The following is a 24,279-nucleotide window of genomic DNA, read 5'->3' as shown; positions in this document are numbered from 1 at the left end:
TGCTTTGGTATAAGGACCACATTTGGAGTTGTAGGGACTTTAGACTAACTGTTCTCAATTTCCCCCAACTTTAAAATAGAGATAATAGAATTTACCATTTGGAGCATCAGATGATTAGGCTAGAATGTGTGAAAAATGATTTCATGATGCCTGGTATGTTGTTGACTTCCCTGGTGGCTCAGTGGTAGAGAACCCATCTGTCAATGGAGGAGATGCAGGTTTGCTCCCTGGGTTGGGAAGCTGGAGAAGGAAATGGCAACCTACTCCTGTATTCTTGTCTGGGAAATCCCATGGACAGAGGAGCCTAGCCAGGTACAGTCCAAGGGGTCACAAGTGTTGTAAGCATGGTTTGTTAATGTTACTGAAAAATTAATAAATGTAGATCATCTAATGTTTCTGAATGAGAAAAATGAATATTGTACAGATGTTATTTCTTACTAGGTGCAGAGGTTTGAAACAGTTCTAATGAAAAGCTTTCTAGTCTCAGGGACCCCATTTGCCACTTGTTTCCCAAGGTCAGTGTGGAATGAATGACAGAGACCTGAACAAGCTGTGGACAAGTTTGGGAATGCGGTGGAAGGTCCATGTTGTGCTTTAGGAGATTGTGCGCTAGATCCCACTCTCTTGACTTAGGCTTTGTGAATTGATATGGAGAAAGCATGTAGCAAGGAATGGCAAGCAGCCTCTAGTTGCTGAGTGACTCCTGGCAGAAAGTCAGCAAGAAAACAGTAAGGGACTGAAACCTGCCAACAAGTAAGGTTCGTGGTAAGCCTGGAAAAGAATCAGATAAATTCACAGTCCCAGCTGTCACTTCTGTTTCAGCTCTGTGTGACCCTCAGCAGAAGACCCTGTTAGGCCATGGCCAGAAACCTGGCACAGAACTGTGAGATAACTTGGTACTGTGTTCACCTAAGTTTCATCATAAACCATAATAACACCATAAATTTGTGTTGTTGGGGCTGTGTAATAGCAAACTAAAAGTAATACTAAAATCTAGTGGAGGAAGGAACATGGAAAGGTTGGTCTCAGAGAGGGTTTGGCCTGGATATTCAGGGGTGAATATGGATAAGGGTATTCCAGACAAAGGAAGGCTGAAAAAATGCAGTGTATGTCTTATGCATGCTGATTTACCTTTGAGTCTTGTGAAGTACAGTAAAAGATAAAGCCAGAAAAGACAATCTGGGATCCAAATGTGGAGAGTTGTAGAAGTTGAACTTACAGATATTTTTGTTCTAGTAGTTGTAATGTTTTTCTGCAGGTGACAATGTCATTGTCTATTTTTGGGGTGTATTGTAGAGAGCTGAAAAATCTAGCTACAGAGAGGTTTTCAGGGTTAGAGTAGGGCTCTCTTGAATTAAAAGGATGAATAGGGGTATACATTTTCTCCCCCCATCAATGTTTCTTATTTTATACCTATTCCTTGTACACCTCTCATGCTTACAGGTCTCCAACAGAAGCCTATACTTAAGTTCTGGCAGTCTCCTGAAATCTTCACCTATATAGGAGGTTCTGGCATGTTCTTCAACATAACAGAATTGAATGGTTCTTGAGAGGGAAAAAAGAAAGCAAACTCTTTTCCCCACTTCATTCTAGCTCATGTTGATTTTTCTTTTTTCTGAATTCTTTTTTTTTTTTCTTTTTAATTTATGCATTTATTTGGCTGCACCAGGTCTTAGTGCAGCATGTGGGATCTAGTTCCCTGACCAGGGATCGAACCTGGGCCCCCTGCACTGGGAGCTCAGAGTCTTAACCACTGGACCAGCAGGGAAGTCCCTTTTCTCTGAATTCTTACGCCACTATTCTTCCCATTCCACGATCGTCTGTGCAGCTGGGTGCTTGAGGCGGCAGACTCAGTCAGGAGTCTGTGTTGCACAGCTCCAGGGGGAGCCATTCACATTCGCATACTGTATTTTACGTGACTGTTGCTTTCTAGAGTTGTGCATCGCAGTGACTCTGGGTTCCATGATGCTTTTTGTGAAAACACCATTAAATATTAATTTATTTGGACTTCCCTGGTGGTGCGGTGTATAGGAGTCTGCCTGCCAATGCAGGGGACGTGGGTTTGCTCCCTGGTCTGGGAAGATTCCACATGCTCCGAAGCGAATAAGCCTGGGTACTGCACCTGCTGAGCCCACATGCTGCAACTACTGAAGCCCATGCACTAGAGCCAGTGCTCCCCAACAAGAGAAGCCATGGCAATGAGAAGCTCATGCACTGCAACTAGAGAAAGCCCACAAGCAGCAAAAAGAAAATAGTTTAAAAAATACTGGTATAGTTCAGTTCAGTTCAGTCGCGCAGTAGTGTCCGACTGGTGTATTTATTTCTGATCAAATTTAAGAATATTTTTGCTAGGAGAAAACCTATTATAGGTTTGTGATAGAGAAGTCACACCTTGAGAATAGATGGGTGGGCAGCAAGAAGGGCAGCTTTTCTAGTCTTTTTAGTATTGGGTTTGCTTCATGTGTATTTCCCAAGTCTGTTTCCTGGCAGCCAGAGGTGGTAGCAGATGACAGAGGTTTGATGAAAGTGTTTCCTGTTAGCTGTATGGTTTTTTGTGAATGCTTTACTTTTTAGATTTTATAATATGGTGGATTACATTGATATTTCACATTTTGAATTGGCCTTACTTTCCTGGGGAAAGAAACCTTACCTGGTTGTGTGTTACACTTTATATATATTGCTGGGTTTGTTGAGGACATTTATGGTTATGTTCATAAGGGATATATTAGTCTGTAGCTTTCTTGTGTTGTTTATGTCTGGCTTTGGTATCAGGATAGTGTTGACCTCATAAAAAAGGAAATCTTCCTACTTTGTTTCCTGAGAGAGATTACAATTGATCCTCACTATTCGTGGATTCAATACAGTTGACCCTTTAACATTTTGGGTGTTAGGGGTGCCAACCCTCTGTACAGTCGAAAATCCTCAAGTGACCTGTAGGCAACCCTCCATATCTATAGCTCCTCATCCACAGATGGAACCAACCTTGAATTCTGTAATACTGTAGTTTTTACTGTTGAAAAAAATTCCTTGTATAGGTGGACCTGTGCAGTTAAACCTGTGTTGTTTTAGGGTCAGCTGTATTTGTGGATTCACCTGCTTGCTAAAATTTACTCCTCATCCCAAAATCAATACGTGGCACTCTTGTCTATTCATGGACATTGGCTGAGTGGCAAAACATTTGTCACCTGATGCTGAGATCTCTGCTGAAGTCAAACAAGGTGATGCTGTGCCTTCTTGTTTCAGCTCTCATAGTGAAAATGTTCCTTGTGGTGGTCTATTTAGTGTCATGGTGTTTGCATTTTTGTGCTTTTTGTTAGTCCTCTCACTATTTAAAATGGCTCCCAAGTGTAGTACTGAAGTGCTGTCTAGCATTCATTCTTAAATGCAAGGAAACTGTGTGCCTTATGGAGAAAACACCTGTGTTACATAAGCTTTGTTTAGGTGTGAGTTACAGTCCTTTTGGCCATGAGTTCAAAGTCAGTGAGTCAGTAATATGTATTAAATAAGATACCTCTAAACAGAAACACATGTACACAAAACAAGGTAATGTTGACAAATAGGACCAGAGGCTTGTAGGAACTTTGTATTTCACTTAGGAGCAGTGGATCAGTATTTGCTAATTTAACATTCATGGTGACTTTATAGAACATAACTATTGTGAATAATGAGAATGGACTGTGTGTAGAACTGGTGTTATTTCTTCTTTAAATGTTTGATGGAATTAACTAGTGAAACATTCTGGGGTCTGGAGATTTCTTTTGTGAGAGCATTTTAACTATGAATTCATTTTCTACTATAATTATAGAACTATTCAGATTACCTGTGTCATCTTGTGTAAGCTTTAGTTGTTTGCGGTTTTCCAGGAATTGGTTCATTTCATTTAAGTTGTTGAGTTTATGTCTGTAGAGTTGTTGGTAGTATTCTCTTATTGTTTGCAGTCTGTAGTAATATATCCCCTATTTACTCTTGATAGTGGTTATTTGTCTCCCCCCCCCCCTTTTTTTTTGCTAGAGATTTATCAGTTTTTTTTTTTTTTAAAAACAAATGTGATTTTACTAAAATTTACAAACTCCCAAGTTGTTAGCACTACTAGTTACAGTGAAGCTTTACAAAAAAACAAAAACAAAACACAGCACATCTTATGAAGTATTCCCCACCATTAAAATGCCTTGTAGCCATTTTCAGGGACCTTAATGACTTCAGTGCCTTTAAGGCTCATAAATGGCTTTCCTATTGCCAGCATTTTCTAAATTTCTGCAGAAACACATTCAGGTAAGCAGATTTTTTTGGCTGGCTTGAGATGTGTCAGTTTTTAAAAATCAATTGAAAGAACCAGCTTTTGGTTTCTTTAATCTTTCTCTCTTTTTTTGTTTTCGGTCTCATTGATATTCATTATCTTTATTATTAGTAGTAGCCATTTTTCATTCTACCCCCACTGTCCTCAGCCTCTGGTAACCACTAATCCTTCTGTGTCTTGGGTTTGCCTGTTCTGGACAGTCCATATAGATGGAGTCCTACAACATGTGGCCATTTGTGTCTCACCTTTTTCACTTAGTATAATGTTTTCAAAGTTCATCCATATTGTAGTGTGTATCCTTTTTTGTGGCTGAATAATATTCCCTCATGGCTACACCACCTTTTATTTGTCTCTTTATCAGTTGATGGATATTTGGATTGTTTACACTTTTGGCTATTATGAATAATGCTGCAGTGAATGTTTTGTGTACAACTTTCTGTGTCAACAAATGTTTTAATTCTTTCTGGTATGTAGGAGGGGAATTGCTAGGCCATATGTTAACTCTTTGTTTAACTTTTTGAGGAATTGAGTTATTTGTCTTTTGTTGATTTCTAAGAATTCTTCATATACTGCATCAGTTCAGTTGCTCAGTCATGTCCGACTCTTTGTGACCCCATGGACTGCAGCATGCCAGGCTTCCCTGTCCTTCACTATCTCCCAGAGCTTGCTTGAACTCATGTCCATTGAGTCAGTGATGCCATCCAACCATCTCATCCTTTGTCACCCTCTTCTCCTCGTGCCTTCAATCTTTCCCAGCATCAGGTGTCTTTCCAGTGAGTCGGCTCTTCACATCAGGTGGCCAAAGTATTGGAGCTTCAGCATCAGTACTTCCAATGAATATTCAGGATTGATGCCCTTTAGGATTGACTGGTTTGATCTCCTTTCAGTCCAAGGGACTCTCAAGAGTCTTCTCCAACACCACGGTTCAAGAGCATCAATTCTTCGGCGCTCAGCCTTCTTTATGGTCAACTCTTACATCCATACATGATTACAGGAAAAACCATAGCTTTGACTATACTGCATACATGTTCCTTATCAGACACATCATTTGCCAATATTATCTCTGTTTTGTGGGTTCTTTCACTTTTTTTTAAGAAATGGTCTTTAAAAACATTTTAATCAATCACTTATTAGACTGCCTTGGGTCCTGGTTACCGCATGCGGGATCTGTAGTTGCGGCGCGTGAACTCTTCGCCCGGGGCATGTGGGGTCTGGTTCCCTAACCGGGATCCCTGCGTTAGGAGCTCGGAGTCTAGCCGCTGGCCCGCCAGGAAAGTCCCTTTACTCTCCTGATATGTCCTTTAGCACACAAATCTTTTTCTTTAAGTATTTTAACTTTTATGCATTCATTTTTGACCGTGCTGGATCTTCATTGCTATGCAGGCTTTTCTCTAGTTGTGGCAAGCAGGGGCTGCTTTCCAGTTGCGGTGTGCTGGCTTCTTACCGCGAGGGCTGCTGCTTCTGTTGTGGCTTCTTCCGTTGTGAGGGCTGCTTCTGTCGTGGAGCACAGGCTCTAGGCGCACAGGCTTCAGTAGCCGTGGGACGCAGGCTGCAGAGCGCAGGCCCAATAGCCGTGACTCGTGGGCTTAGTTGCTCTGCAGCCTGTGAGCTCTTTCCAGATCACGGATCGAACCTGAGTCTCCTGCATTGACAGGCGGATTCTTTACCACTGAGCCATCAGAGAATCCCCTGGTAGCTGACTTTTGACCAAACATTTGAAAGAGATAAAGGAGCAAGCTTTGCAGATAGTCGGGGAAAGAGCATTCTATGGAGGGGGAGCAGTTGGTATGAGGACTCTGAGGCAGGAATGTGTCATCTTGGTCTAGCAACTATGAGGAGGCCAGTGTAGCTGAAGTAATGTGACTGAGGAAGAGAGATGTAGGAGTTGAATTGGGGAGGCAGCGTGTTCAGTACTCGGGCTATACTCCATTTCCTAGAATTCAGGGTAGATTTTCCTGTCTTCTTGTTCGGTTTACTGTCCAGCTCCTCTCATACCAAATGTCCTCTGGAGTAACTTTGGGTTGGCATTGGCCTGTGGAAGGTGACGTTCTTCTGTGACAGATGATGGCTAAGGTTTCAACAAAAAATATCTGTAAAGTCCTTCAGAGGCTTTCAGAAAATTATGACTTTTTAAAAAAAAAGTTTTAATACAGACATTATTCAGGATATATCAGCTTCCTGATTTTTTCAATGTTCTTCATGCTTTATTTCTATAGTAAATTACTTCTGTCTGTATTATGGCAACTAGGATCTATATGTCTGTTGGATCAGGTATTGTTGGATTTGTTGTCTCACTTCCCTTCTGATAGTGGTTTTACTGTTAAAATATTGGACACCTACCATGTATATAGTAGAAATAATGCTAACTAACTCATATTGAAACCTTTTAACAAATAGGCCAAAAAGAAAAGGAAAATAAGCTAATTTTACTAAGCAATCGTGTATGTAAATTATAAATACAGCAATATAATAAAACAACACACCACGATTAATCAGAATTTATTCCAGGAATGAAAGTTCCTTTTGTTATTAGGAAATTATTAATTCATCAAATTATTAGGTTAAAAATGAGAAACTGTATGTAGAGATGGTACTTGCCCAGCTCTCTAGGCAAGGATTTTATTTTCTAGACCCCCTGTATCTAGGTGGTTCCAAGTGACTGTTTTTGCAGGGAAGTGTGAGCAGAAATAATGTGTCACTTCTGGGTCAAGGTATTTAAGAGCAGGGTGTGCCCGCTGAATAGGAATCAGGTGCACTGAACTGTTAATAATACTTTCACAGCTGAATAACTGTTTATAACTTAATAATAACTTGTATTATGTTATGCTAGTGACATTTTGGGGTTTGGTATAGCACCTAGTGTTAGCTCACAGGTATGAGCTATATGATTATCTCACATGTTAAAAAAGCAGTTATTTAAATTCAGTGTCTGTTCAAAACCTTTTGATTATATATACACATACCCAGGAATTTCTTTCTGTGTATGGATGACTTAAATATAATTTACTCTCTGTTTGGCTTACTTAAATTTATTTTCCTTCTAAAACAGCAGTCTTGGGAATAGTGGAAATAAAATTCAGTATATTGCCCTTTAAAAAAAAAAGAGGACATACCAAAACTTCCATTACCTGACTGCTCTTGGGGTTTTTTGGTTTGTTTTTTGAGTTTGGGCAGAAAGATATTTTTTATAACGTAAAGGATGTTTCATCCTAGTAGCCAACATCACAATGATAGTGAAACACTAGAGATAAACATATGGAAAAATGAAAGATAGGACAAGAAAACTTGGTTTCATTATTTTCTTTAGCATTGTTTTAGTTGTTGTAGCCAGTGTAGTTAGGCGTGAAAAATAAATGAAGTGCAAACTAAAATTAAAAGAAAAAAGTTGTTATTTACAGATACTATGACTGCTTTTTTATTAGCAATCCCAAAAGTATCAACTAAAAAATCTAGGTAAGAGTTCAAAAAGATTATTGTTAAAGTAAATATATAAGTAGAGCTCCTATATACCAATAATTGGGCTTCCTAGGTGGTGCTAAGTGGTAAAGAACCTGGCTGGCAATGCAGGAGGTGAAAGGTGCTGTTTTGATCCCTGGGTCAACACGATCCCCTGAAGAAGGAAATGGCAACCCACTCTTAATATTTTGCCTGGAGAATCCCATGTACAGGGGAGCCTGGCAGGCTGCAGTTCATAGGCTTGCAAAGAGTCAGACACAACTGAAGTGTCTATGCATGCACACACAAAGTTGAATAAGGAGTGTATAGGATCTAGGTGAAGAAAATACAAAATCCTGGGAAAGGATGGAGAATAGACTTGAAAAATTGAAGAGAGTGAATTTGCACCTATATTGGAAGAATCAATATAATAAAGAGATTTTAATTCTTGTCAAATAAATTTATCAATTTAAAGCAATTCCACTCTGACAAAACAAACCTTATCTGGGTTAGACTAAGAATATATATTTTTTAAAGAAGTTTCAGTTCAGTTCAGTCGCTCAGTCATGTCCGGCTCTTTGTGACCCCATGAATCACAGCATGCCAGACCTCCCTGTCCATCACCAACTCCCGGAGTTTACTCAAACTCATGTCCATCAAGTCGGTGATGCCATCCAGCCATCTCATCCTCTGTCATCCCCTTCTCCTCCTGCCCCCATCCCTCCCAGCATCAGGGTCTTTTCCAATGAGTCAACTCTTTGCATGAGGTGGCCAAAGTATTGGAGTTTCAGCTTCAGCATCAGTCCTTCCAATGAACACCCAGGACTGATCTCCTTCAGGATGGACTGGTTGGATCTCCTTGCAGTCCAAGGGACTCTCAGGAGTCTTCTCCAACACCACAGTTCAAAAGCATCAATTTTTCTGCACTCAGCTTTCTTCACAGTCCAACTCTCACATCCATACATGACCACTGGAAAAACCATAGCCTTGACTAGACGGACCTTTGTTGGCAAAGTAATGTCTGCTTTTTAATATGCTGTCTAGGTTGGTCATAACTTTCCTTCCAAGGAGTAAGCGTCTTTTAATTTCATGGCTGAAATCACCATCTGCAGTGATTTTGGAACCCAAAAAAATAAAGTCTGACAGTGTTTCCACTGTTTCCCCATCTATTTCCCATGAAGTGATGGAACCAGATGCCATGATCTTAGTTTTCTGAATGTTAAGCTTTAAGCCAACTTTTTCAGTCTCCTCTTTCACTTTCATCAAGAGGCTCTTTAGTTCCTCTTCACTTTCTGCCATAAGGGTGGTGTCATCTACATATCTGAGGTTATTGATATTTCTCCCGGCAATCTTGATTCCAGCTTATGCTTCCTCCAGCCCAGCATTTCTCATGATGTACTCTGCATATAAGTTAAATAAGCAGGGTGACAATATGCAGCCTTGACGTACTCCTTTTCCTATTTGGAACCAGTCTGTTGTTCCATGTCCAGTTCTAACTGTTGCTTCCTGACCTGCATATAGGATCTATAGAGCTGTATAAATGTATATGTTTACAGTACAGGTAATGGGTGTTTAAGGGTATAAAGAATTTACATATCTAACACTCTTTCCAGTAGAAAACAGTGATAATGGTTTCTAAGATAACTTTCTTCACATATGTATAACACCCCCCTCCTTGGGTGAGAAGTTAAATGACATTTACAATTCTGCAACTTGCACTTTTCACTTGATAATGTCTAAATGTCTCTGCATGTCTGCACATAGAGTGTTGCGTTGTTCTTTTTCTTTACATTATTTCATTAAGAAAAAATTAAAACACACAGCAGATTTGAATTTTGCCCACCGTATACCTACCACCTAGATTCTACCCACTAACATTACCTATCCACAATGCTCCTTTATAAAATGTGGTAAAATGCACTTAAGATTTACCATTTTGATAATTTTAAACTATACATTGTTAAGTATATGCCTGTTGTTGTGCAAGGACTGTAGAACTTTTTCATCTTGCAGAACTTAAACAACTCATCAGCCCTCCCCTTCCCATAGTTCCTGACAGCTGTGTGTGTTAGTCACTCAGTCGTGTCTGACTCTTTGTGACTCCACGGACTGTAGCCCACCAGGCTCCTCTCCTCCATGGAATTCTCCAGGCAAGAATACTTGATGGGTTGCTATTCCCTTCTCCAGGGGTTCTTCACTATTTTACTTTGAATTTCTTTGACTATCTTACCTCATATAAGTGGCATCATGCAGTGTTTGTCTTTTTATGACTGGCTTATTTCATTTAGCGTAATGTCCTCAAGGTTCATTGTGTTATAGCATGTTTCAGAATTTCCATTTTAAGGCTGAGTAATTGCATTGTATGTGTATGCCACATTTTAAAATACATTCATTTGTTGATGGACATTTGGTTTCCGCCTTTTAGCTATTTTGTAATACTGCTGTGAGCATGAGTATACACAGATCTCTTTGAGATCCTGTGTTTGATTTTTTGGATATATACCCAGAAGTGATATTGCCAGATCATAGAATAATTCTGTATTTAGTCTTTTGAGAGGAACCACCATATTATTTTCCATAGCTGCTGCACCATCTTACATTCCCATTAGCAAAGCACAAGAGTTCCAATTTTCGACATCCTTGCCAACAGTTGTTATTTCCTGTTGTGGTGTTTTTTTTTCATACCAGCCATCTTAGTGGGTGTGATGACATCTTATTGTGATTTTGACTTGCATTTCCCTAATAATTAGTGATTATTTTTATATGCTTCTTGGCGATTAGTATATGTTCTTTGGAGAAGTGTTTTATTCATGTCCTTTGCCCATTTTTAAATTGTTTTTTCTATTGAGTTGTAGGAGTTCTTTATATATTGAATATTAACCCCTTAAAATATTTTCTCCCATTCTGAAGATTGCCTTTCAGTGTTGATTGTATCCCTAGATGCAGAAGAGTTCTAAGTTTTGACGTAGTTCACCTTACCTATGTGTGTTGGCTGTGCTTTTGGTGTCCACATTTTTTTTCTTTGATGGTGGCATAGACGATTATTTGGCTTCTCAGCAATCTATTTTATTACTTACTAGAATTGAGGTAATTTTTAGCTTCATGATACTACAAACATGGCTTTCTAATAAATTTTGTTGTACATATTTATGTACTTGGAAGAGTATAATCTTCACATTAATGTTTATATCTGGGAATTGTCAGGACAGAGGTGTAGCCATCTGAGCCTCGAGAGTGCCATATTGTTTCTGAAGAGCCGTCCCTTCTGCAGCGCTGGCTGACGGTGCCTCCTCCCCGTGCCCTGCCCCATGCTGAACTTTCAGTCCTTTTCATCTTTGCCTGTTTAGTGGGTGGAAAAAGTATGGTTTTGATTTCAATTTCTATATTTAGATTTGTATGGCTGTGGTTGAACATCTTTTTAGGTATTTACTAACCACTTGTATTTCTGTTTCTCTAAACTTTGTTGCCAGTTTTTTTTTGAATTGGTGTTTTTCTTCTTGATTTATAGCACCTTTCTCTGTATGTGATATGTTTCCCAGTTTTTTCAACTAGTTTTCCTTTCAGTTCAGTTCAGTCACTCAAGTTGTGTCTGACTTTTTGCAACCCCATGACTGCAGCACACCAGGCTTCCCTGTCCATCACCAACTCCTGGAGTTTTCTCATGTTCATGTCCACTGAGTCGGTGATGCCATCCAACCATCTCACCCTCTGTCGTCCCCTTCTCCTCCTGCCTTCAATCTTTCCCAGCATCAGAGGCTTTTCCAATGAGTCAATTCTTCACATCAGGTGGCCAAAGTAGAGTGTTATCCTCCCATGGTCAGTCAGTGACCATGTTACAAACCAATGATGCTTCAGCGTCAGTCCTTCCAATGGATATTCAGGACTGATTTCCTTTAGGATTGATTGGTTTGATCTCCTTGTAGTCCAAGGGACTCTCAAGAGTGTTCTCCAGCACCACAGTTCAAAAGCATCAATTCTTCGGTGCTCAGCTTTCTTTATGGTCCAACTCTCACATCCATACATGACTACTGGAAAACCAAAGCTTTGACTAGACAGACCTTTGTTGGCAAAGTAATGTCTCTGCTTTTTAATACGCTATTTAGGTTGGTCATAGCTTTAGACTCTGCTTATAGGTTGTGTGTGTGTGCTTGTGTGTGCATGTGTGTATAGGCAGTACCAAGTTTTTCATTTTATATAATGTAAGTCCATTTGGTAAGATTTTTTCTCATATTGCTCTGGGTTTTGTGTCATTCTTTGGAAAGCATACTTAAGAAAAGCAGAATCCATAAAAGACAAGATTTTACCACATAAAAATGAAAAAACCTTTCTGGATTAGAATAATATTTGCACATGATAGAAAATACGGGGAGGGTAAAAAGGAAAAAGAAAATTACCCACAGTCCAGTGGCAGTTACCATTGGTATTTCAGCTTAATTTTTTTCCAGTTTTTCCCCAACTTAACCTCGTTTCAGTTTGTGGAGAGTCATTGGTTTGTAACTTGGTCACTGACCTTGGGGGGCTAACACTTTACTCATGGATTGTGGAGGAATGGAGATCTGCCTCTTATTTCTTGCTTGAACTCTAGCACAGTTCACTAGACCTCCTGTTGACTTAAGGAGTGGAAGGGCAGAAGCTAGAGCAGGGAGTGTTGGTGTTAGAAGGTCATCATGATGAGAGTCAGAAATCTGTTTATATGAAAGTGACTACAAGTTAAAATTTCTTTCCTTTCTATTGTACAACTTTCCTTCACTATTTAGTAAAGTTCTCTTTTCATAGTACCTGCGGAGTTTTTTTCTTTTACACTGTGCAAAGGCAGAAAAAGGGTATTTTAATCCTTTGAACCAGAGTTTTATTTGTTTTGTGTGTGTTTGTGTGTGTGTTTTTGCTATACCTGGTGACTTGTGGCATCTTAGTTCTTTGACCAGGGATTGAACCTGGGCTCTGGTAGTGAGAGCACCAAGTTCTTGCATTGAACCGCTAGGGAATTTTATTATTTTAGTTTTTCTAACGTATGGTCTTATTGCATAACAATAAGAAAATGTTTGAACACTTCGTGCATACTAAGTCACTTCAGTTGTGTCCAACTGTTTGCAACCCTATGGACTGTAGCCCGCCAGGGTCATTTGTCCATGGAATTCTCCAGGCAGTACTGGAGTGGGTTGCTATTTTCTCCTCCAGGGACATCTTCCCAACCCAGAGATCAAACCTGATTCTCTTACATTGGCAGTTGAGTTCTTTACCACTAGTGCTACCTGGGAAACCCTGAACTCTTTATGGTTTTTGTAATTAATGAGGTTTCCTAATAAATAGGCAATTTTTTTTAACAATTCCATTAGTGATTGGGAGAAAAAGAACTGTTGAAGAGTTTGATGTATCTTTGAAATCACCCTTACTGGTTTTATTATTCATATACTTCTATTTCTGTCTTATAATCATAAATGAGAGCTATAGTAGATGGAAGGTTGGGATAAGAGATGCACCGTAACTTTAATTAGGATCGGATCTATGATTGCTATCCCAATTCCGTTTTTTAGTGAATGGTTTAGCCCACTTCATTTTATTGGACATTTATTTGAAGGATGGCCTAACAACCCTAGAATTTGGAACTTACTTTTTAGCTGAGATACAGAGTCCTTTTACTGAAATTCTTCTGTGATAGTAACACATTATATTTGCAGAGTGATACTACCTGCATTGATTTCCTCCTCTTGTTCCTTCTCCTTTGTTGGCTGAACCCTGTATGAAATCTTGATCCTCCAATGTGGACAAGAGTTGGGCAAATTAGAAATATAAACAAAGGAAAATTATACATCTTGAGCTGATAGAAGTGTTTGAAGGAAATGTCTCAATATGCAGGTCCTTTAATTTTTTGTTAGGGATTCATTATTTATTTTTGTGAACCGTGGACACTTTTAACTAATTTCCACCTTTTTTTTCCCCTTGATTATCTGGCTAGCAGTGTGCCTTGTGAAAAGTTTAAAAACAAAAGTGTAAAGAGACATATTCTTGGTCGTTTCAGGGTCAGAGTTCCCTTTTGGAATTTAATGAAAGCTATGGTTCTTCTCTCCAGAAAAAGATACAGACACTAAATACTATACAAAATTCCAATGTTCATGCAATCCTGAAGCCAGCTTGTGTTTTATGGGCCTAGACTGTAAGTTAGTAACTCTGATCTAAGATAATACCATCAACATTTTGACATTAGCTGAAATCTTTTTTTTTTTGGTTTTGTTTATTATTTTTTTTAATCTTATGTTGTAACCAGTTTTGCTTGTGGCTTTTGTATGTCATAAGCATTTCCTAATCATCAAAAGGTCTGGTTAAAGAAATCTTTGATGATGACATACCATTGTTTTCAATGTAGAAATAATTTATTGATTTCCTCCCTGGTGGCTCAGTCAGTAAAGAGCCTGCCTGCAATGCAGGAGACCTGGGTTCAGTCTCTGGGATAGGAAGATCCCCTGGAGGAGGAAATGGCTACCCACTCCAGTATTCTTGCCTGGAGAATTTCATGGACAGAGGAGTCTGGTGGGCTGCAGTCAGGGATCACAAAGAGTTGGACATGACTGAGTGACTAACACTTTCACTGTGTTTCAAGTATTGTCTAATTGGAGGGCCGTAAATATAAAACGGCTGTGGTTTCTGCTTTGCTCTTGAATTATGGATCTCTTTATGAGGAGAGTTAAATTGACTTACTTTATTATCTTAATGTTGGAAATTAAGATGGTTTATTTTTACCATTGTTACAAATAGTACTACAGGGATCACCTTTGTGCCTAGCTCTCCTGTATATTTCTGTTATGTTGCTTTTGTAATTGTTAGAAGAAAAGTTGCTGGGTAAGAGGATGTCAGCCTTTGGAAGGCCCTTAAAGTTACATGTTCACTAAACTGCTTTCCAGAAAGGTTTGTCAGTTACTTTCTCAGGTATGTAGTGTGTTAGTGCCTTTCTTACTCAACCCTTGAAGGATTGAATATTACCAGTTTTGGAAATTTTTCCTGTTTTGTTAGATGACAGATAAACTTTCAGACATAGAAAGGAGTAGGGAAGTTACGTCAGGTACAGAGAGCGGCAGTGTGAGAGGTGGGACATCAGCATTGTGAGTGGTGCAGGACACTGGAAGGCTCTGTTACAGTTTATTTCTTACACAGCTAGCTCTGTATAAAACCCACTCTTGTTGCCAGTTTCTCAAGATAGAGGCTGATGGCGGTCTCTAAAAATGACTTAATACAGGGTGGTTAACAGACTAAGCTGTAGTCTATGTGACAGCAGCAGGTTCCAAGACCATATATTCATTTCCCTCCAATTCCATCTATTCTGGATTTCCTTCACCCTTGGCCAGACTTCAGCTAATCTGAGGTCCTTGCCTGGTAGTGTGACCCAGACTATCGTTCCTGAAGGGGCTGAACCCCTGTTTGCCTTTCTCTTATCATGCCTTTGCCTTATGCTGCTGTTGCCTGTTATTACAACCCTTGTAAGCATTGAGAACCACCTAACTAGTAATGTTAGTTACCCCAACATTATAACTCCTTTTTTTTTTTTTTTGCCTCCTAGTCCATCAGCATGAGTAGTCCAAAGTGACTGACAGTTGTTAACTTCAGATTCAGAGTCCTCTGATTAAAAATGTTGCCCCATGGGATTCTGATTGTAGCAGAGCCTAAAGTTTCAGGAATGGGAAACAGGTTCTTTTTTTTTGCTCACTAGGGTTCTAGGAACTACAATCCTATTTCTGTTCATACCACTGGATTGTACTTTTAGGATGCACTTACTGCAGTGCATCCTGAAAGGCTTACTACTTCTTGATCACATAGTATATGTGGTATTAGTGCTCAGTGCCCATGGTTAAATTTTCTTCATTGTAAGCAAGAGTCATGTGGTCTGAGGTAGTCTTATACCCCATGTTGTTAAAACTAGGTACTTTTGGATAATGGTGCTGGCTGAGGCAGGGAGGGCAGAAATACCAGAATCGTCAGTGCCAGTGAGGGCAAATTGCTGCCCTTTGAGGGTGGAGGATGCCCAGTGTTGTCAAGTTGCCATCCAGTGCTTAGCTCAACTCTTTCAGTGGTTGTACCAAATTGGAGGCTCAGGGTTTGCCTTTGCTGATGACTAGTTTTGGATACCCAGCAGCAGCAGAAGCTAAGCTATGTCAGTTTTGAGAGAAGGCTTTACTGACTCCCCAGCAGTTGGTTTGGAATTGCTAACTCTGGTGAGAATGTTTATTCCCCTGCTCTTCTGAACTGGGCTGCCGTGCTGCTATTTGGGCTCCCTTGGGGTAAGAGAAGTTCCTGAGGCAGAGAAGTGGAGAGACTCATGGAACCTTGAGATAGGCCACTATCAGCATGAAGTGGAATGGACAGTCAGTGTTAAGTGGGAACTGCCTACAGCAAATGAGGCTGAGTTCATCCGTGGGCTGAGGAGATCTGATACAGGGCAGCAGTTGTTTCTGCTGGATACTAATGCAAAAGAAGGGAAGCAATTCCCTAGTCCATCATTAGGAGACTGGTTAAATAAGTTGTGGTATATCCACACAATGGAGTATAATGCAGCTGTTAAAAAAAAAAGCTTTCTATATACCATAAGGACCTTCAAGATATATTAAATGATAAAGATCATGTATTGAATATTGTATATAACTTGCTGCCTTTTGTTTGTAAAAGTGAGAAAATAAGATTTTTGTTTATGGTTGCTTTGATGCTAGTAAGTATCTGAGGAGGGGATGGGTGAGAATGGGAGGGAGATGGGACATGGGGGAGGAGCTAGGAAAGAATGGGAAAGAAAGGAAGATGAGAGATGAAACATTTTTCTTAATGCTTGTTTAAAAAATGTTACCTGGTTTTTGTTTGTTTTGTAAGTGAAACCTCTTACAAATGATGAGATATTTATTATTAAGTTTGAATTTTATTTTCCATGTGACTTTATAAACTAAAACTTCTCATGGCCTTTGAACTAATCAAATATTAAATATTCCCATGCCTGGCAACTTGTCACTCAGTTCTCAGCTTAAATGTTGGGTGGTCATTGAGCCTGACTACTCAGCTCTCTCTCTTCCCATTAAAATTGTCTCATTAAACTTGTCACCCTGTTTTATTTTATTGTACTTAACTACTATCTGAAAATTTAAAAAAAAATTATTGCACTTATCATTGTTATTTTCTTCATTGTATTTTATCACTATCTCAAATTTTTTTTTTTTTTTTTGCTTACCTATTTATTGTGTTTTTCTACCATTAGAATACTAACTTCTGGGGACTTTCTGGTGGCCCAGTGGTTAAAACTCCATGCTTCCAATACTGGGCATGGGTTTGATCCCTGATCAGGGAACTAAAGTTCCTGTATGCCACATGACCAACCACCGCCGCCCCCCCCGCCCCCCCCCCCAAAAAAAAAAAAAAAGGAATACTAACTTCCTTAAAAGCAAGGACTTGCTGTATATTGTCCAACATTTTTTGGCATCACATTTTTATTTTTGTTTGTGTATACATGGATGTGATACCTGTTCCCCTAAAGATTATTTACTTATCAAGCAGAGAATGTACATCCTTTCTTCTCACTTGTCCTGCTTGCCATCCCCAGCTCTCTTTATTGGGTGTCACTTCACTGCCTCTTGTTTTGGACATTTTAGGTATTAAAACAGCCTCGTTTTTAGGTACGAGTAAGTTGAGTTCTCTGGTTGATAAGTTGAGTTCTTTGGTTACTTGTGTAACCACTACCCTAATCAAGGTATAAAATATTTCTGTTCATTTCCCTTTGTGGATTTGACAAAGCTTGTTAGTCGATACTTAGGTGTTTTATTATTTTGTAGTTTACTCTGCATTTGAAATACTGCATAATTTTTATAGGAAGAGTTAATGTTCTTTACTTTTGTTTCCATAGTTCTTTATAGATGTTATCAGCGTCTCTTCTCTTGTATTGTAATTGTCCGTCTCTCTCTCCCCGTACTCAATCTCTACCCTAGTTGTGAACTACAGGGCTTGTTTCTTATCTTTGTATCTCCAGTTTTTGGCACTTAAGAAGCACTTAGCAAATGTTAAGAGTTAGTTTTAGGAGTAGTGTGGATGTATAACTGATGGAGAGACTGTATAGCTTAATGCTTAAGAACAGGGAAACTTGTCTCCATCACTTGTTAGCTACAGTGACCTTGGGCAGTTACCTATTTTCTCTGTGTCTCAGTTTTCACATCTGAAAAAAATGCCATAATGGCTGTCTACCTCATAGATTTGTTGTAAAGATTAAGTGAGCTAATAAATGTAAAGTACTTAGACCAATACCTAGCACTCAAATGCTAGATTAGTATTAACTGTTAATTCTTCAGAGTTTTGGGAGAATTAGGTGTTGAGTTTTTTTTTTTTTTTCCTTGAACCAGGAGTGTGCATAACATTTGTAAATGATAATAAGAATCTAAGCCTGCAGATCAGAATGACTTGGTAGAGCTGTTCAGAATTGAGGGACCTTTTTAGCTAAGGCTATTATGCCCCTGCTTAGAAAGCCAGCCTCTGTAATCTCTGGATATCCGTAGCTACTGTTCTGTATAGATATGTATTTAAATATTCTCAGCCCGTTCTTTTCATACTGTTGTTGGATGAACATACTGAGATGGTTGGATGGCATCATCAACTCATTGAACATGAGTTTGAGTAAACTACTGGGGATAGTGAAGGACAGGGAAGGTTGGTGTGCTGCAGGTCATGGGGTTGCAGAGAGTCGGACATGACTGAACAGCAGCAGCCCATTCTTCCATTCAAGTTTCTGCTCCTGAATCTACAAACGTATTTGCTTTTGCACTCACCTTTCATTTTTCTTTCTTGTTAAAAACAGGAAAAAAACCCCACCTTTTTACTCGTGTCTAAAGCCAGTCTTGTCACCTGTGTTCCTAATTCCAGCAGTCAGCCATCACATATTTTAGTCCTGTCCTATCCTGGTAGGCTGCGGTCCATGGGGTTGTTAAGAGTCGGACACGACTGAGCGACTTCACTTTCACTTTTCACTTTCATGCATTGGAGAAGGAAATGGCAACCCACTCCAGTGTTCTTGCCTGGAGAATCCCAGGGATGGGAGAGCCTGGTGGCCTGACGTCTATGGGGTCGCACAGAGTCGGACACGACTGAAGTGACTTAGCAGCAGCAGCATGACAGGCACTAAGAGGTACTAGATGAACAAGACAGGTAGTTGCAGCCCTTGTAAGCCTAAACTCTTGGGCAAGACAGATGATTTAAGACGCAGTTATAATAAATACAGTGTGGTAAACACTGCAGGTGTGTATGGAGTTCTGCTGTAGGATCGTAAATATTTTTGGAAGCCATGGGAGGATGAAAATGTCAAAGGAGAGTAGAAATTGGGGACAAGAAGAGAATTTTGAGAAAGATCAACTTTGTGGAGAATGAAAAGTTGCTAGTGGAGAGATAGGAGGGAAGCAAGGAGAGTCTGGTGTCACAGAAGCTGAACAGAGTGCATCTCAGGACAGAGTGATCAACAGATACTGCTCAGCAGGCAGGTAAGATGTTTGGCTCTATCAGTTATTCCTTCTGCCTTAATTCCATGTTTCCATATTATCTGTTCAGCTCATGAACTCATAGTGTTTGTATAGTGAGTTTGGTAGGTGAGGAATATTGCATTCTCTGACTTCATTTGTTTCTCAGTGTCACATTGTAAGTAGCACAGGTTTGGAAAAAGATTGGTCAAACTCTCTGAAGTTGTTTTCCTCTCAGATTGGCATGGGAAGAGTTGGTATGGCTAAGGATGCCTCTGTTTTCTTTTATCCTGTTCAGTGGAACTTGTTCAGGTCCATTTGACAAAACAGTTATTCCTTGATTCCATGCTTTCCTTCACTGTTTTGTTGCTACTCCTGGACCTCCCAATTCAGCGCTAACCCTCCTCAAGCTTGATTTCTTCCCTCGTGATTAAATGGAATCTGAACTAAAGCTAAGAACTTCTTATTGCTAAATACAGGAGACTTTGAAGCTGCTTTTGACATTGCTAATCACTTTATCCTTTTTAAAATGCTTCTGTCTTTTTCTGAGGGAATGTATTCTTTTATATTGCTTCCTGTTTCTTTGGGCTACTTCTTTGTGCTAGTTTTTCTTCTTTGACCCTTTAACATTGGCATATTTGTTCCCTAACATAGACTCTTACCACTTCTCATTCTGCATGTTTCCTGGGGGACTTCATTCACTACTGTGACATTAAATTAAAACTTTTGGACAGTGAATAAGCCACAGGGCACTGATGTAAATCTGTAAAGATTAGCATGTTTTTATATGTTTATTTTAAATGTAAAGTAAAATTTTTTAGATTACACAGAATTCAGGCTCTACCTATCTGCCCCTATTTGTAATGAACTCAGAAATGCAGCAGTAATTGAAATACCACTTTGAATTAGGTAAGAATCAAACCCAAATTTAGGAACTGTTTATATTATTCTTGAATACTGAGAAGTATAAATTTTATATCCTTGTATTAGCTGGATGTGAGAATCTGCAAGTAAAGAAGTAGATGGACTAAGTACGCTTTAAAAAAATTTATTTTATACTTTTAATTTTGTGTAGTGTTGATTTTAATTCTTCTCAACGGTTACTCAGTTTGTTATAGAATAGTTTCTAAAAATTGTTTTGTAAGTTCATGAACAATTCCAATGGGATGATTTTTTGTTTGATAAACACTGCCCTCCTGTGGTTAAAATAAACTGAACATTTTGTGAAGCAAGCAGTCTCTCCAATGAAAATTAATTCCTGGTAAAATAATGTAATAGTAGTAGCTCTACAGTAATAGTATTGTAATGACAATGTAATGGAGTATATGGTATTTTTGCTAACAAACAGATGTGGGCGTTTTATTTTCCTCTTCATCTCTCCCGTTTGGGTTTCTCTAGTGTGTCTGTACCTTTTTCTGTTTATGTACATTTTCTTAATAAAAATTAAGGGAATGAAAAGAGTTAAATGCAAATGGAAAGATTGAAAAATATTAAGCTACTGAAGGGAGAATAAGCATAGACGTGATAAATCAAAAGAAAAGACTCATGAGCTATAATATGTGAAACCAATAAAAGCCTCCATGGAAAAACAGCAGTAATGAAAGATGAAGAATAAACTAGAAAAAGTATTTGCAGTAAATGTGACAATAGAAGTTTTAATATATTAATATGAAAACGAGAGCTCATACAAATGTACACGAGGGATAGTGGTTATGAATAACCAGTTTACAGGTTAAATGAGAAAATACAGTAATTAAAGTGCAAAATATATTCATAATGGCATTATGTAAAATTGTATTCATAATGTTCCTAATGGTATGTCAAAGAAAAAAGCCATACTCACCAGTCACTTTTGGCATATACTAGAAAAACTAGCTAATTATTCTGATAATAAATAGAAGGATAGATTCAAACAGTTGCCCTGCTTTTTTTTGTGTGAATGGTCCTCCTGATTCACCTTGACATCTCAGAAAAGAGAGCATAGCTGCCCTGTGTGTTCTCGTGTGTGTGGGGGGGGGGTGGGGAGGGAGAGTAAACAAAACTGGGGTGTTCTTTTGGTAAAATAAAACCCGGATCTGTGCAACCCTCTAGGTAATTCTCATTTTCAGGAAATACGTTCAGAGTATAATACAATTAGCAAAATACAGAATGTGGGAAATTATAGTACAGTTTTCTTTTTTTTTTTTTCTTCAGTAAATAAATTGGAAGAAAAAAAGGGAGAAATCCGTAGATTAAAAGAGACTTTAAGATATGTGTTAACAAAATGTGATATGTATGCGTCTTCTTTGTATACTGGTTTGAACAAACTGTCAAAAAAAGTTTTTTCTTCCCCATGAAAATTGAGGACATTGTCTAAATAATTTAATAATTAAGAAACTATAGTTACATTTTAATGAGTAAGGTATTTTTATTTTTAAAAATAGTCCTTATCCTTTTTAAGAGATCTATACTAAGTATTTATGGATGAAATGTTGAGATTTGCTTTAGGGTAATCTACTTTGTATGCTTCCCACCTACATAACAAGGATCCACCTGCAGTGCAGGAGACCCTGGTTTGATTCCTGGGTTGGGAAGATCTGCTGGAGAAGGGATAGGCTACCCCCTCCAGTATTCTTGGGCGTGGCTGCAGGTATGGAGGAAGCAAGATAAGCCATGTGTTGACAGTTGTTGATTGTAGTGGTCTCTCTGCATTTGTGTATGTTTTAAAATGGTCATACTTAAAAGTTAATGAAGTGAAGTGCGGGTATATGCAGTCGTGTCCAACTTGCAACCCTCATGGACTGTAGCCCACCAGGTTCCTTGGTCCATGGAATTTTCTAGGCAAGAATACTGGAGTGGTGCCATTTTCCTACTCCAGAGGCTCTTCCCAACCCAGGGATTGAACCTGCATCTCTTGTGTGTCTTATGCACTGGCAAGCAGATTCTTTACCAACAATGCTGCCTGGGAAGCCCCCCAATTCCCCCCTCTAAAAAAAGTTAATAGAGTGCTTGTATTTAATTTATAAACATTTCTTCCCCCCCCCCCCCAGACTAAATGATATATAGTTCTAAATATTGAGAAAATTTAGCATAAATTTCTAAATTAGGATTAATTTAAAATGCCTAGTGTGTTTGTCATAAACTTATTTTTTAAAGGAAGGTAAACATCTCTTAAGCAGTTTTAACTAATTGGCTTCCTCTATTTTGTTTCATTAAAAAACAGTACACCTAGAAAATTACTGAAAATAATTTTCATTAAGAAAGAACACAGACTGTATGACACAGGGAACCCAAAGCTGGTGCTCTGTGACAACCTAGAGGGGTGGAGTTGGGAAGGAGGTTGGAGGGAGGTTGAGGAGTGAGGAGACATATATATACTTATGGCTGATTTGTGTTGCTGTATGGAAGAAACCATCACAATATTGTAAAGTGATTATCCTCCAATTAAAACTAAAAAGAAACAGAGAAATTTCAGGTCTCCATTTCCAGTAGCTTAATGTCTTGTCAGCATATTAAGTATTTATATTATAAATAGTAAAGTTCAACTATATTAAAGTAATTCCTTGCTCTGGATAATAGTTTAGAAAATACTTTTACTATTACCATTACCATGGATAATATGAAAGTTTTAAATTCTAAATAGAGTTCATTTCATTCTGATAGTCGATTAATTGTTACTTTTCAGTGAAGATTTGATATTCCAAAGAAATTTTTATTACTTTCCACTTCATAGCTCCTTGAACAGAAAGCCACTGGTTCACATGAACAGTAGGGCAACCGCTTTGTCCAGTTTGCTCATCACTACTTTCTGGTAGAGTTGGGATTTGGACTCTGATATTCTGCCTCATTATGATTAATTAACCAAAGAATTCTTGCATATGAATGGGCCTTATTCTGTGATATTTTACCCTTGCTTTTCTTGCAGAATAGCTTACTATTTTGTCTTCTTATTTGAATCTGTGATGTAAATATTAATAGAACATATAAGTGACTTTATAGGGAGTGAAGTCTTGGCATTTAACTTAAAGTTGCTTCATATTTTTGTAAAGTTTAGTTCTTGCCTAATGTTTAGTATTATTGGCAGTCTAGGGCATTGAAATAAGTCAGACAGAGAAAGACAAATATTGCATCATCTCATTTATATATGAAATCCAAAAAAGTTGAACTCATAGGAACAGAGTGTAGATGGATGGTTACCAGGGGTTGAGTGGTAGAGGAAATTGGGATATGTTGGTCAAAGGATAAAAATCAGCAGTTTTAAGATAAATGTGTTCTGAGGTTATAATGTGTAGCATGGTAACTGTGATTAACAGTACTGCATTATATACTTGAAATTTGCTTAGAGAGTATATCTGAAATGTTCTCACCACACACAAAATAATGTGTGGTAATCATTTAACAATATATACTTATATCAAGTCATCACATTGTACACCTTAACTTACACAGTGTTGTCAGTTATATCTCAGTAAAGCTAGAGGGAAAATCTGGCTGAAGTAATAAAATTGTGTGTCTGTAGGGGTGGTGTTGCTTGTGCGTGTCTGAGTGTGTTTTAGAGTGGTCAGGAATATCTCTGAAGAAGTGAAGTGAGGGAGAGAGTCCATGAATTTCTGAGGAAAAGCATTGCAAGAGGACGGAGCAAGAACAGAGGCCCTGAATTAGGAATGAATTGGTTATGTTTGAGAAAGGGCAAGAGGGTAATGTGAGAAAAGTGAGATGAGAGTTTCATGTAGAATTTCTTAAATTCTATTAGGAATTCAGATTTTGTTTTGATTTTAATATTTTAAAAAGTGACAGAGGTTAAAAATCAGAGGAATATGTACTTTAAGTTTTAGGAAGATTACTTAACTGTCATGTGAATAGACTGGTGAGTCATTTAGGCTGGTGTAAAAGAAATTGCGGTTTTACATTGTTGAAATTTGCTGTTTCATATTGGAATACATTCTTAAATAAATGTGGTTATGTTATACATCATTTTAATGCACACATTTTTCACTTTTTTTGCTAATACTTATTGCTTACTGTTTATGTTAGACTTATAGAAATGATGCTAAACAAAAAGCAAATTTGAGTGATTTTCTATTTGAGTTTAAAATGAGTCAT

At 38.4% G+C, this 24,279-nt stretch overlaps 1 protein-coding gene and 1 non-coding gene across 3 annotated transcripts in view; one reads left to right on the top strand and one right to left on the bottom strand.

The window, feature by feature from the left end:
- Positions 1-24,279, top strand: part of ASXL2 (ASXL transcriptional regulator 2) — a 114,140-nt gene that overhangs the window by 8,140 nt on the left and 81,721 nt on the right. The gene's annotated exons all lie outside the window — the stretch shown is intronic.
- LOC133065725 (small nucleolar RNA SNORA33) lies at positions 4,168-4,297 on the bottom strand. Its single transcript, XR_009694983.1, has one exon. It is a non-coding gene; the product is annotated as a small nucleolar RNA SNORA33 (small nucleolar RNA).

This window comes from Dama dama, chromosome 11, assembly GCF_033118175.1.
Source record: "Dama dama isolate Ldn47 chromosome 11, ASM3311817v1, whole genome shotgun sequence".
NCBI lineage: Eukaryota > Metazoa > Chordata > Mammalia > Artiodactyla > Cervidae > Dama > Dama dama.
This window is presented reverse-complemented; position numbering and strand designations above follow the sequence as displayed.